Source organism: Aythya fuligula, chromosome 7 (genome assembly GCF_009819795.1).
Source record: "Aythya fuligula isolate bAytFul2 chromosome 7, bAytFul2.pri, whole genome shotgun sequence".
NCBI lineage: Eukaryota > Metazoa > Chordata > Aves > Anseriformes > Anatidae > Aythya > Aythya fuligula.
The window spans coordinates 13,685,073-13,701,032 of record NC_045565.1 but is presented as its reverse complement, the minus strand read 5'-3'; the positions used below and the strand labels follow the sequence as shown (position 1 = coordinate 13,701,032).

General features: G+C 37.5%; 1 protein-coding gene across 30 annotated transcripts in view; it reads right to left on the bottom strand.

Annotated features, from left to right (window-relative positions):
* The window catches only part of KCNMA1 (potassium calcium-activated channel subfamily M alpha 1), a 470,776-nt gene that overhangs the window by 408,500 nt on the left and 46,316 nt on the right, over positions 1–15,960 (bottom strand). The gene's annotated exons all lie outside the window — the stretch shown is intronic.

Genomic DNA, 15,960 nt, shown 5'->3' with positions numbered 1-15,960 from the left:
TCAACAAGAAACATTTTCATTTACAATTACCTTCAAAAACATTTTTTCTACTGAATTTCTAATAGAAGACTAGGAGTAAATAAAAAAGCCATCCTCTTGAAAGTTCTGTTTATGATACAGCACAATTTGTGATCCTGAACAAATTCAATTATTAAATTCAAACAGGAAACAGAGCTTGTATTGCAGCCATGAACCCCAAGTACAAAGTTGGTGTATGAAGGTCTCATTGTGCAACATCTAACATCTCTGCTGGAAAGAATCAAATCCCTGTCTACTTAGAATTTATACTAGGAAATCAACCAGTTAATTCTAAATGGATCTAACATTTTGCAATAACAGTTTTTCTTCTTCTTGAAAGCCAGAAACCACTAACAAAATAAACTTGGAAAAAAATAAATACTTTTGTTCCTTTTCCCTTTTCACACAGAAAACACCTAAATTAGAGCAACACAACCTTTTTTCCTTTTTTTTTTTTTTAATCATGCGTATTGCTTAAGATTACATATGCATATCACGAAGCCTAAAATTTAAAACCAAGCTAAAAATGACCTTTTGTTTCTCTTTAAATTTTCTAAGTCTCTTTACTACCTACTAAGTCTCTTTTCTACTCAGCACTACCTATGCTGAGCAATGTGCATCTCACTACCTGTACCCTCAGAAGCTTGTCCTGCAACACAAGAACAGGTACAGAAATAGAGGAAGAAAAGAAATAAAAGAAAGGGAAAGCAACTAGTTGACATCTAGAGCCCTCTACTAGGGTGCCATAAAAACAAGACAACAATATTTCCTTCTAGGACAGGCTCACAACATTCTACTGTCCATGACTGCTGTCTGCAGAGCTAGTAGGCAAGTTGCAGTTTCCAGGTAATCCCAGCCACAGAGCAGATACCAACCTAGTCTGAGAGATTTAAAATTAAGTCAGCAACCAAAAAACTTTTACCACTTAACATCTTCCTACATAATTTGAGATAATTTTGCTTATAACTTTCTACTCTTTTGTCTCCCTTTACTAAATATTTTACTATGTGTTCATGCATGTTTCTGCCTATCAAAATACTAGACATGGACACTATTCCTTCCACTATTACCTACGCCAAGTTTGAGAATAAGAAATGTTTTGGCACTGCTCTCCCTACAGCCAGCAGAAAGCAGAAACATGCTGTCAGCAGCTAAGGTGTTGGTGCACTAGGTCTACATGTGGATCTTCTCTGAGTTACCAGAACGCTTGGAAAAGCCACTAACGAGTATTTTAAGGGAGGAAATCTAGACCTAATAATTCTAGAGTATTTTACATTTTATTACTATGTAGTTAAATGTAAGGGAAGGAATAAAAATATGATATTACTATTGTCTGTCTGAAAGAGGAAGCCAGAGCAAAATCCCTTCTTTAACAAAACACATTACTTTTTACTCTCCTTAAATCAAATCTAGGTCTTCCATCCTGGATCTTTCACATTCCAAGCAGTACTTTTTTTCTTTTTTAAATCACCAAAAATTGTCAGCCATTGTCCACTCAATTTGTAACTGGTACGATATTTAAAAGGAAGAGGCTCACACAGGCTTGAGTCTTCAAGCTACTAGTGAAGAAGAACTAAGATCCAACAAATAAGGAAAGAGTGAGAGTAGAATCCACATCTGTGGGCTACATAAGAGTTATTCAGACCAACAGTCCACATCACTCATTCAGATGTGTGAAATACTTTGTGGAAAGGTTTAAGTCTAAAAGTTGATCTCTCCAGGTAAAGGATGAAACGTGTGATAAAACCCACTTGTCAGGAATCCTTTTCCAACTGTAAGCAGCATTCTCAACAGCAGTAGTTGCATCTGATGTGCTTCGTCTCTAAGCCAGAAGAGACTAGTCTGAAAAGCCTGTTTACAGATTCTTTACAATTACTGGGTACTAACTACATAGGAGAAAGAAAAAAAAAAAAAAAGTAGACAAGGTGAAAATAAATTGCATTTGACATTTTTAATTGCAAGGCAAATTTGCCCAAAGGGGGAAGAGATTACAACTTTTCCCAAAGGGGCTTACGTTATGCTGTACAATAAAAAATAGAAACTACACTTAATGGAGCAAAATATATTCTAAATTTAGTATGAACCGGAAAAAGATTTTTGTACAGACTACAGCCTAGTTTCTTGGGTTATGTGAATAATCAATCCACAGTTCAGCATGCTGCATATAATTAGCCTTTGCTGCTCTTAGCCTTTGCAACATTTAGCATGCTTTAGCCTTAGCAACATTTTAGCATGAAGTTTCCTTTTCCAGTTAAATTCAGTGGAATTAACCAGGTGACGAACAGGAGATTAGTCAATGACTAACTCGGCAAATAATTTTTCAATAACAGTAACAAAAAAGTAAGTACTAACAAGGCACTGGATGTTTCAGCAAATCATTATACCTGGTAAACCAAACAGCATGCAAAGAAGCCAGCCTCTGGCCTTGGGAATACACCTCTGAAATCAGTATAAGACCCAAAATCATATGGATTTCGGGTGCAATATGGTCTTGGCAGAGAATCACTGTTCAAGCTACCATTTATTCCTTTGAAACCTGTGCCTAGAAAAGCATTAGAGCATTCTAGTAATCTAGGATATATCTCACAGCAAACAGCAAAGACTCTCCCCCATCCACAAGGATTAACTCAGCCCTGCTCTGCCCTCCCAGAAGGCAGTTAATTGGAGGAGCAAGGAGAGAGTAATGATCAGGAAGGCAAGTGCCAATCCCAGAAGCTGTTGTTTTTTTTTGCCCCCAGGCTGCAAGCCCAGCACCCGTGCCAGCATAGGACCAAAGCCCTGCAGCACCTCTGTCACCACAAGCAGGCATAGCTCTGTCATACTATATCATTTTTCTTCTCACCTCTAAAAATCTGCCCTTTTTCCATCCTTCTCCAAATACTCTGCAGAGGTTTTAAATTGTAGGGGAAGAAATATGGTGTTTTCTCTTTTTTATTTTGAGCTAATCTGTATGCCTGATCACAATACAACCAGTTGTATGAAGTCACACTTAATTTCCAGCTACTAATATGCTATATATCCTTGAGTTTTGCAGAGTACTTCTGTTACATATTAAACATGCATCACATCTTATAAGTGCTATCTCCCATAGCCATATCTTGTTTCCAGAGGAAGAAGAGGGGGAAAAAATATCAAACACCTACTAAAGCTGTGCAGACAGAATAAATTCTAATTACATTTCCTTCTTACCAAGGGAAAACAAACAAACAAAGAAACAAACAAAAAAAAAAAAACACTAATCAGATGCTTACTCCATTAAGAAGCCTGTTTTTCCTTCAAGGCACTGAGAACTGAGGTACCTAACTCTCTGAGACAGGAGATTGTAAATTGTGTGAGGTGAAGTCTTAGTGTTATATATATAACACACACACACGTCCAGCATAAGTGAGTAAGTCTAGCAATAGAAACTTCCTAGTTTCCATTGCTGGTTACTAAACAGGTCAGCAACACATTAACTTATATCAAACTTCCTCTCTCAATCAATAATTCAATTTTGGTAAACACAGAATTTTTCAGCTTTAATATTAATAGACTTATCTTTACTGTGTTCTTCACAACTCTGAAGAACAAGAAATTCCCGATACAGTGCAGAGTAAGAGACACCTGAAGTAACGAGGGCTCAAGTTATTAAACTCCACTGGAATAATCCTCCCCAGCTTTTACGTTGCTTTATTTCTGTGTGTAGGAAGCCAGATAAAGAACTCTCGATTTGCTGTTATTTCAGTCAATTGCAAAAGGGACCTTTTTGTACAAATCCCCCTAACTTCATTCTGTTCTGGCCTGCCCAGAGTTGTCTTCCATCCCATGTGGTACCATATTCTCTTTCTTCCATTTCTGGCAGAATTTCTGTCTTCCCTTTCCAGTAATTTACCTTGTGGAAGGCCACTGCAGCAACTGTATTTTCATCTCTTCCCTTCCCCCCCCCCCTCCCTCTCATCTTCCTGACAACAAAACTACCTTTCTCTATTGTAATTTAATTTCTGGTGTTCTTTGGCATGATTTATTGCAACATGAGCAATTTTACTTTAATTTAGGGCTAAGTTGTACTGAAGCTTCTAACTTAAAGCCAAGTACGTCTAGAGCTATACAGCTTCCCACTCAAACCTGGCCTATAAGCTGTATGGGCAAAGAAAAGAGAAAGAATATAAAACAACATTTGGAGACATTTTCAAGATACTTTCAAGTACACAACAGATAATAAAACCCGTAACAGAAGACCAAAAACAGAAACCAAAATGATTCTGCAAGAATTAGTCTAGAAACCTATGCACCCAAGAAGTAATCTGTTTTATTTAAAAGAATTGAAAAATCACCCATTTGACTGGAGCTTTCCAACTTCATGTTAACACAGACACATGCTAGAATGACCTATAATGTGAAACAAATATTGTTTATGTTCATGTAGCATATAAAAATAGGTCTGTCTCTGCCACCTGGGTATGTCAACCAAGATGCCAGAAAAAATATAAAGTCAGTGCAATCTGATTGTCTTAAGAATTGTGTTTTTTTCTGTGTGTCTTAGATAAAATAGCCTTAGCAGGAGATCAACTTAGGATTCTTTCTGGCACCTAGACTGTTGCACATGTTCAGTGCAGTTACTGAAAATTCCAACAATTTGTTGTGTTTGTTTTGTTTGTTTGTTTTTTTCCTAATTTTTCAGCGTCTTGTATGCATCTCTCAACACTTATTCTAATGTAATCTATTACCATACAGAGACTTCACAGAGCAGTGCCAAACTGGCAAAATGTATATTCCTCTGTGCCAGACCTGCAATTTACTCAAGTGGCATGCTATGTCTCCAGGATATTTGAAAGGACTAAGGCTTTTTATTGCCCACTTTTTTATTCCTCAGATGGCATTACTAGATAGCTGTGTTTTCTGTTTGCCTCACATACCTCATATAGGAAAGCCTATAAAATCTTTCTTCATAGTTTTCTAGTTAGCTACGAAGTTCAAGCAAAGGCTGAAGTAAGATGGATGAAAACTACATCAAGAATGAAAATTGATGTCCCATACCATAGCAACTGATATACAAAACACAAAATATAAAATAAAAATAACTGGTATGCTGGCTACTAAGGAACAAAGCTATCTCAAGGATTTAGAAATGATAAACGGTCTGCTCCCTGAAAGTGGTCAGTACAATTCCAGACCAGGTCAGAAGAGCAGTTCAAAATTAGCTTTCTTCTGAATAGATAAACAAAATTGTGCTGAAACTGCAATCGCAGTTGGAAGTTTTTATTAACGCCATCTGTAGAGAAACCCAGAGTTAAGTGACCATGGAAATTGTTCAGAAACTTAAAATATGCTCTTCAAAGAGCATAAAGACATAAATGAGTGCAAGAAGATTATTACTGAACAGGCCTAGAGAGCCAGTTCTCCCAAGATTTCCCAAACTGACTCATCGCCAAAATAATAAGATGACTTTAAAAGGAATAAAACAAATCTATTAGCATTTAATGTGATTCACGGAACCCAAACTGTATACTACAAAGATGAAATAGGTCATAAAATCCTGTACAGAAATATCACATGCTATTTCTAGATAGTGGTGTGTACAGTACAAAGGTCTTCTTTTATGATTAAAATTCATTTAATGACATAAATTTTAACTTATTTCTTTGTACCAATAGCCATACAGGTTTTCAGAATAATGGCTTGCTTATTAATTGGAAGCAAGCTAAAGATACACCCTTCAAAAACCATACACACCCACTAAGACACCAAGAAGCAGAACATACTCATGAGTTTGCAGTCATATTAGTACTCTGGCATTTATGACTCAGGTTGTTGATTATTTTTTTTTGGTCATGTAGCAATAGAAATGTGAAAGTTTCCCAGGAAGGTTCTAATAGTAGCAACTGAAAGGGAAGTACATTACTAAGTGTGAAAATAAATATACCAACAGATTTTCATGTCACTTTTAATACAGAAAAACTTCTGAAAGTGTTTTTTTTTTTCTTCTCTCATTTTAAAGAAAATTGATTTTTTAAGATTTTTCAAGCATTTTGCTAAAAATAAGTATTTGGGTATTAAACAGCTACTAACGTACTGTAAATCAGCATCTAAGATGTTTTAACTTTGCTAAGTAAATCTACTTCTGGACTGAATGCAAATAATACACCATTAACATTTTATGTCTGCTAAATTTTTCTGCCTGTCAGAATTGTGTCAAGAACTATGGTATTTCACTACAATTCTTACTTCACTTTAATTTAACTTGATGACCCTCCAAGTTTAATTTAACTTGAATCCTCACTTCTTTTTAACTGAGGTTTCAAAGTCAGATCAACATTTACTGAACAAATTCCTGAGTTTCCCTGGGTTTTTGACAATACTGATGAATGGTGATTTTTAGTTACTCTAGGAATCCAATCCTGGCATTTTAAATGAAAGCTACTTGGCAGTTTTTCTTATAGCGGTTACAAATTATAAGGCCTTCTGTTGCCGCTATGTCTGCCACTAGGTCTTAAAAACGTGTGACTGCTTATATGGATATAATGGTCAAATCCTCAATTACTGATGTATATATCAGTAAATTTATTGTAACACATTTCTGCAAAAAATGTGTATTGCACTGGATTTTCATTTTTCCCCTCTCTTCGAAACCATTCAACTTCTTTTTAAATGTTAAGCCTTCACACGCCTTGACAAGTTGGAGATCTTTGTGTACCTGGATATGACCGTTTGTGAAATAGGTTGGCCTTATCTCCATTTTGCAAATAGATACAATGAAACAGAACAGATCCAAGTGGTTCTCAAAGAAGTACTCACCAATACATTTCAGAATCTAGTAAGGAAGTACATTGCCACAAATTCTAACGTTTTTCCCTAGTATTTGCTTCCAAACTTCATACGGAAAGTTGCATATTAATGTTTCCAATGGAAAATGTTGCTGCTTCCTGGGATTGAGATGTGTTGTTCAAATAGAGGAGCCTAGAGAGGGATTTTAATTCTTTAGGGTCCCACTTGTCCATATATACAAATAACCAAAAATTATCCTTTGTCCTCTTGCTGATGTTCAATATACTCTACCAACCTACCCCAATCAATCACTATTTTGTTTTAAACTTCCATTTTTGTATAACCAACCATCTCATTTGCTCTAGTAAAATATCTTTGAAAAATAAGTACTTTTTCATGAATTCCAACACTAGACAGAAGATGCACATAATTTGTTTCCAGAAGGAAGTGTACCATTTCAAAAAGTATTTTCTAGGAGAAAGTTTTTTTTCTGGTGGGCTGGGGGGGGGGTGGGCAGAAGGGACAAGCTTGGAAGTACATTATTTAGATGTGCAGGCCTCAAGGTCAATTCACTTCTGGTATCCAGACCAGAATTTGTTTTGTTTACATGTGCATGCATAGGCATACATAAATATGGTCAATGCGCATTAGAAAAAAATCGTATTTCCTATCTACTAGATCTAAACAACAGCTGTTGTCACTATGAACTTCAGACCCATCTCTCTTTTTGTAATGAATATTGGATAAATATCAGGACTATGCTTTGAGATTGCAGCTAATAAGAGGAGTAGCACCAATTCTAAATCACACTGATGAAGTCCATAAAAAATATACTGCTGAGTTCTAATAAGTCAAAAAGTAGACAAATATGCACAATGCCCACTCTTTTGTCACTGAATTATTTGTCACCAGCAACTCCTACAGCTCCTTGTGAATTTTCCCTCCCTGTGGCTTATTTTCAGAGCTTTCTGAGTCATTGGGACAGGAAGGAGACACTCCTGAGTACATTATCTCCCTAAAAAAATGTCATGTCACACTAAACCGTATTTACCATGATAAAGTACATGCTTCCCACTGGTATTATTTAGATATGAGGAACCCATATACAGCAAGAGGAAGGAAGAAAAAAACAGCAGCCCCTCAACTCGAGCCACAGCCAAGTAAAATTTAACAGCACAGATATTTGTGCTAGTATTTTGAACACCATTCAATCCATCTCTCTCTAGCATATTTTCAGCAAATCCCAGAAGTAGCAATTAAGCTATTTTTATTATTGTTCAGCTCATACAACCTAGAAGCAGACACTTGGACTGGATTATCCCACCTTTGGCTATACTAAGCAATATCTCACTCCCCGAACAGTTTCATTTAATATAATTTGACTTAACAAGGGTTTAATGAGCATTAAAATATCATTCAATGAAACAGAGTATGAAAACAGAACTTTTAATTCTTATTTATGCTGCATGTTACATTTGTAAATCACATGAAAATAGCTTTATTCTTCTAGAGGAAATCAAGTGCTCCAGTAAGGTAACTCATTAGATAGATATGAAGCTTCAAGAATAAAATAGTGACAAGCACTCAGAGCTAAGCAGAAGTGCAAAAGGAGCTTCCACTGCCTTAAATCACATTCCTTTTTTTCACTGTGGACTTGACAAATTGTTTTCTAGTGCTCTGCAAACAGGTAGGAAAACCTGAAGAAATAAGGCAGACAGTTACACAGGCTGCAGAACCCAGATACATATTACACTGAAATAGTCAGAGAATCAGACATACAAGGAGTATTAGCATCCCATCTGGTTATTTTACAGGTGTGCACACCATTTCCTTGCTCTTCACTATGTCTGAAGACACTATGGTTTGGCTCCCAGAAGGAACTGTGAGCCAGTTCTTCATAGAACTGAGATACGCCACAGAATCGTCTAGGTTGGAAGAAACCTCTAAGATCATCGAGTCCAACCTCTGACCTAACACTAACCAGTTCTCCACTAAACCATATCGCTAAGCTCTACATCTAAACATCTTTTAAAGACCTCCAGGGATAGTGACTCCACCACTTCCCTGGGCAGCCCATTCCAATGCCTAACAACCCTCTCAGTAAAGAAGTTCTTCCTAATATCCAACCTAAAACACCCCTGGCGCAACTTTAGCCCCTTCCCCCTCGCCCTGTCGCCAGGCACTTGGGAGAATAGACCAACCCCCACCTCTCTACAGCCTCCTTTAATATACTTATAAAGAGCGATAAGGTCGCCCCTGAGCCTCCTCTTCTCCAGGCTGAACAAGCCCAGCTCCCTCAGCCGCTCCTCGTAGGACTTGTTCTCCAGACCCCTCACCAGCTTCGTTGCCCTTCTCTGGACTTGCTCGAGTACCTCCATGTCCTTCTTGTAGCGAGGGGCCCAAAACTGAACACACTACTCGAGGTGCGGCCTCACCAGAGCCGAGTACAGGGGGACGATCACCTCCCTAGCCCTGCTGGTCACGCTGTTCCTGATACAAGCCAGAATGCTGTTGGCCTTCTTGGCCACCTGAGCACACTGCTGGCTCATATTCAGCTGACTATCCACCATCACTCCCAGGTCCTTCTCTGCCTGGCAGCTTTCCAACCATTCCTCTCCCAGCCTGTAGCTCTGCTTGGGGTTATTGCGCCCCAGGTGCAGGACCCGGCACTTGGCCTTGTTGAACTTCATGCAGTTGACCTCAGCCCATCAGTCCAGCCTATCCAGATCCTCCTGCAGAGCCTTCCTACCCTCAAGCGCATCGACACATGCACCTAACTTGGTGTCATCTGCAAACTTACTGAGGGTGCACTCGATCCCCTCATCCAGATCATCGATAAAGATACTACAGAGTCTAAGATGGAGATGATACAACATGCTTGCTTTCTAAAGGATTGTTTCTATACTATCAAAAAAAAAAAAAAAAAAAAAAAAAAAAAAAAAAAAAAACCAACATAATTCAATTGACATTCAGTATTCAAGATCCCAGTTAAGCTTTAGTATTTAGTACATGGGATTAAATATCTTCACCTGAATTTCGCATTATTTTCTCTTGCAGCACCTCTACTCCAGTCTAGTACTCAAACACCAATCAGGTCTAAAAGCAAAGACCTGATTGTTTTTATGACTACAAACATCTCGGAACCACACAATTTAGTCTAACAGAAAACGTCACTCAATTCACTACTCATGTAAAAGAAGCTGTCGTATCAGTGATGAGTCACATGCGTTTATTAAACATGTTCCAGATCAGGCCATCTCAATTCTGGTAGGTCTTAAAGGATTTTGAGTAGGCACTGGAATGCTTTATAACAAATATATTAACCTAAACTTGCTTAAATTGACATAACTGAAGATAAGCTGTCACGCTACTGGAAAACCAAAAGGAGTGATAAATTACGTGAATGAGTTTCCTACCAGTGGGAAGATAAACTAAAAATCAGAAAAACTCATACATGCATTTGCTGCATATGTACTAGTGTACTTTAAGACAATAAAAGATTGCTGCGTATATACTAGTGTACTTTAGGACAAAAAAAAAAAAAAAAAATACAGAAGTCCAAATACCAAGTCTAGGTCAGTGACAAAAGTCCGGATGACCCCATATCTCTTTCCAGAACCAATTTCCTTTCACCTCAATTTCTATTTTTCTTTCCTTTTTATGATTCATTTACCTGGTAGAATCTACCCACTAAATACAGCTTTGCTACTCTATGAATGTGTTCACCTCCTCTCTTCCAGGAATGTGTTTTTTTTTTTTTTATTAGTTTTTGTTCTACATTCCTTAATTATGTCAATCAAACAATTCTGATACTCAGAATGTATTCTTACACAACGGCACATACATCCTCTGTAGGATTCTGGACAGAGACAAAAAAGTGTTCATATCTGCATAATATTCATAATAATAAGTAGAATACCCAAAGCTTCAGGTTAAGATAGATGACTCAAGGAAAATAATAACCATTTTCTCTGTTGTATCCTATTTATTAAGCTACTCATTAAAATGATCAGCCAAAAAGCACAGGAAGTGAAAAGGAAACTTAGCTTTACACATCGTTGCTTAGTCAGGATGACAGTAACAGTAACAACCAGGAAATGAGAAAATGCATGGATGACAGCCTCCCACCTCAAGAAAACCAGCACTGACCTTCAAGATGCTCTTTTCAGAGTTATTGTTTATATCCTTGCTTATACCACTCTGGAAGGCTCCGTAAAGTTTATAAAATACATGAGAAAACCAAGTGAATTCATACTCATACTGTTAAAACGTGCATTTGGGATACTGCCTAGCAAAGCACTGAAAGCTCCAGACCAGAGCATGCCATCAGAAACATTACAGTTGCAGACCCCAATTATTGTGCAGCCTCACTGGACTGAAGCTTGGCTTTTCATAAAAGACATTTAGATGTAGAGCTTAGGGATATAGTTTGGTGGGGACTGTTAGCGTTAGATCAGAGGTTGGACTCGATGATCCTGAGGTCTCTTCCAACCTAGAAATTCTGTGATTCTGATTCTGTGATAAGCACAACAGTAGTCAGAGCAGAGCAAGGGGGTGGCAATTTTTCATGACATTTAAGGAAAGAGAAGACATCCATAACAACTATGTTCTTCATTTGTAACTTGATTTCATGCGTCTGATAATATTTCCCAAATTTTGCCATCACATTTTAGGGTGTTCTGTTGATATACATATTTAATGTATCAATAAGTTTATGATTCAAACAGAATGTATAGAAACTACTGTCCTTAATGAGTTTGGAAAAAATATTTCTAAGATTTCTTCAAGTTAATTTAAAAACATAAGTATTTCAGTTATCTACATAAAATGAATCAACTATGACTGAATAGATAATAACAGGAAACATTTTGGTAAATCACATCCTAGAAAAACGTAGCAGGAAGTTCACATTATGCACAGTGCTGAGAAGCCCTGTTACTTGCAAACTGATTCAGAGAATCACAAAAATAAGAATCTTTTCATTCTGATAAGTCTGTTTATGTTTGAGTTTGATCATATATTCTTAGCTCTGTTTCACATGCTTAGTAGTGGTTATAGCATGTGACAAAAAATAAAATGGCTTCCCAAATTAATTAAAAATACTAACAGTGTAGTATACAGACAAACTTCATGCCTGACTCAGTTCTTACCGCCCCCCCCAAAAAAAAACAACAACTTTCTATGACACTTTGAATTTTCTTGTTAGCTAGACAAAGAGCAAAGATCAATTTTATTTTTTCTGTATTTCTAAGTCAATCTTTCATTTACACATAATTTAATCTTTTCTTGTTTTTTTCTCAAAACAGTTTCCAGGTTTTTTTTTTTGGATATGACTTAGAGGTACCTGGCAAATGAAATAGAATTTTTGTACGTAGCACTAACGAAAACTTAAAGGAAACTACTGCATATACTTGTGGTAGGTATTGTGAATAAACGGAAGTCCTGTCACTGATTAACCTTTTTCTTGTAATCGTTTCCTAGTGAGAATAACGCTCCTTATTCACACTAAAAGATGCACCTAAAATGATGGGGATTTTTTGGTTTGTTATCCTGAAACACTTCTTAACTGCAAAAGACTACTGAATAAAGTATTTCCATAAACTGACTAGTCCAATTAGGATTGTCATCCTCCGGCCTGCCTCCCCTTCATCTGTACAGGCCTCAGACAAATAATTTAGACTTGAACGATTCTTCTGTTCATCAGTGCTAGTTATTGATGCCTCCCCACAATAAATGTATGAGTGAAGAGAAAGAAAAGTAGTCGGGTACTGGTGACATGGTGAATAACTACTGGTACACAGCACACACCAAATATTCTTCGCACATAATCCATAAGCCTTATCTAAATGTGGAAAAAGCTTACTGAAGAACAGATAACAAGAGCCCACTTATTTTTAAGAAGAACCTCTCTTATGTTTCTGTCTTATAGCCATCACTTCATCCACAAGCTGGGTATCTTCATATTAATAGAAATGATACAACCCATCATTGTCTGAAAAGGAAAGGACAGCAGCAGTAGGTCATGAGGGGCACAGCAGAGGCAAACGTTTCGACAGGTAAACTGTGAAATAAACTTCAATGACAAATTCACAAAGATGGTCAGAGTAAAATCCTTATTATTGCATTCTCAGCAGCTGTCAATCCTCATCAGAGATAGTTGAACCTTACAAAAGGGATTTCATAACAGTGTATTCTGCTATCACAGCATTAATCATACAGAGACAGTAATTTTAGACATATGTATGTGACTATAGATAGATAAAATAGGGTAAGACCAAAATAAGACAGAATAAAACTGCCCTCAGAAGCTAGAATCAAATAACTCTGGATCACACCTTATAAATGGCATTAGATTCACTGATAATTCAGCAACAGTATTCTCCAGCACTCATTAAAAGCACTCAACTCCAGACTCATTTACACAGCATTACCCATGTTATTGATCTTCTGGGACCTACCCTTAGTTACTCTAAGTTACCTTAAGCTGTAAACTTTCTGAGTACACTTGCATTAAATACCTTCTAAAAAAAAATTACATGTGGTGTGGAAACTACTTCTTCTTCGCATCGCAGTACAGCAAGACCTCTTATTCTGAAATGCATCCAAGAGCTCATCTCAATACTGCTATACTACAAAATGGTCACAGAAGGATCAGCATGTTTTCTTTAGGTTTATATAAAGTACTGCCTATATAATCACTGCAGAAACAGCAGTGCTTTAGAAAAAATAACCTCTATTAATACACGGATCGAGTACAAAAAGATACCAAATGTTCTTATACGTAAGATCCTAACAGAACATCTCTGCCCCAAACCAGAGACAACATCTGTACTGAATTAATGTTTCAGCTTGCTTTTCTTTCCATGTCTACGTAATGTCTTTGTACCTACTAAAGTCACATTAAACCACTGTATGTTTAAAGGGGTTCTGAAATCAAAACTTTCAAATGTTTTATATCAACTCCTCAGTACAGGTTAAAGTGTACCTCATTCAAAACAGACAGCTTGGGAGTGCAGCACAGTGCCCATAAGCACCATGCAATGCACTGACCACAGACTAGATCCAGGTAAACAAATCTCAGAATTTCAACTACACAAAATTCAGTCATATTTATTGCTTTAAATATGATTTTGTTTCACATCAATCATGGGACAGATGTTTATGATGAACAACTGAAGGAGACCTGAAAACAGATGCCATGAGGTCACAGCGTTTCCCAGAGTTATAAAGGAGATGGGCAGGACCACAGCCCTCAGCCCCAGGCAGCAGCTGCAGACAACCCTGAGCTGACAAGGAACAAGGTAGTTTCCAAAAATCTTCTCATGTTCTAGGGGAAGCTCATCAAATCAGACTTCCGTTCTGACTAACTGTGACAAAAAGAACATTTCATTAGAGCATTCCTGAGGAGTCCTGCCCATGGCTGATCATGTATCTGTAAGATGTAGATCAAAGAACAAGTGCCGTATTAATCACACAGAACCGCGACCTTGCCCATTTGGGTCCAAAAATACCAGCCACGTCAGTTTACTCTCAGCAAGCACTACAAGAAGGTCAAGTAACCCCCTGTGGGTGGCACAAGTACTCATACGGGAGCCACTGCCACACTTTCACGAGGGACCGTGCTTCATTGGCTCACATTGTGCGCAAGTTACTGTAGCCTCCCACCAAGTACACTTACTATGCTTCACACCAAGTAATTCACTTCATGGAATAAATCACTGGAAAGTTAACCAACTCCATCATGACACCTTGGTGACTCAGACTGAGAGGCACAGGACTCACAAGGACAAGAATTATTACTACTTCTTGGGTTTGGGGGTTGGGGGATTAATATACATATTTAGATATTCTCTATCACACTTCTACACTCCTGTAGGCCAGTAGACTTCAGGAAAATTATTCCATAATTTACACTACAATTAGGCTTATAGCAGAACTTAGCATCTGCCCTTGTCAACTTGACACCAAATAAGCCTCCTTGACAGTCTTCCCACAAATTTCTCCAGAGTGTTAGCCTGCACATGTCAAGTCTTTTTAAATTGTTACCAATCAATTTAAAAACATGCTGCTGCAATATGAAGTCACTACCTTTTCTAGCAGCTTCTCTGACTTCTTGATCTTTTCTCGCCTTTTGAACCAATTACTTCTTCCTTTTTGTCAACCAAGATTTTATCCTGGGACAAACAATGTTAAATATTCTCTGGAGGGGAAAAAAAAAAGTCAACTGGACAAAATAATCAACACTAACATCAAAATGCAGGTGTAGGAAGGGTATTAGTTTGTTTTCATTGATTAGAAGCAATCATATGGCAGAATTGCTGCACTCCCATGCTGGACACGCATTTTGAAGTTGTATATGCTTGAATATTTCCTATGACAACTACATTGTATTTCCTGCATTGATCTCATCTTTCCCCTCCTGTTGCAGCGTCATGAAAAAAACCTCACTTTTCATATGAAATTTCCCATTTTCTTTGGATACGCATCCTCCACTAAGCAAACCCTCACCTGAAGTATCAGGAAAGATGTTCTATACTATTGCTTTGCCACCTGGCACTTTAGCTAGCAATCTATTTAGGTTATTTCCCATGCTTAAAAATCTTTTCCTACAGCAGCATTAAACTTTTGTAATTTGTAGGAGCTGATACCTACTGAGCTCCGAAATCTTAATGACAGTAAACAAACAGGCCTCTTTAGCATGCTAAAGATTACCGAAAGCATGAAACACATATCCCTTGCACAGCACCACAGAAGAAATGCAAAGCAACCCTGCCAAGGTCTGGCATTGCCAGGGACATGACCAATCTTACCTTTACCAGTCCCTTGCACTAGACACAGGCTGAAGCCAGTAGAGCACTCTGATTTCACTTATCCCCAAATTCTTTGCCAACTAGACATGAAAACTTAGTGTAAACTGATTTGAAAGCCCATATGCTGCTACAGAAAAATTCCACATGAAATATTTCATACTAAATGCATCAGTAGACAGGAACTTGCCTGATAATCATAAGGCCAATACACTTATGTGGCTTGAGAAAAGGGGGATGATGTACTGCTATCCTTTGTTAATGACACCTATTCGGTTCATACACTGCCTAAACCATTATGACTTCAAAATTTTACCAAGATGGTCACTGGAATGATTTTTTATGAACTTCAAATGGGTCATTTTTAGATATTTTCTGCCTCGGTGGTTTT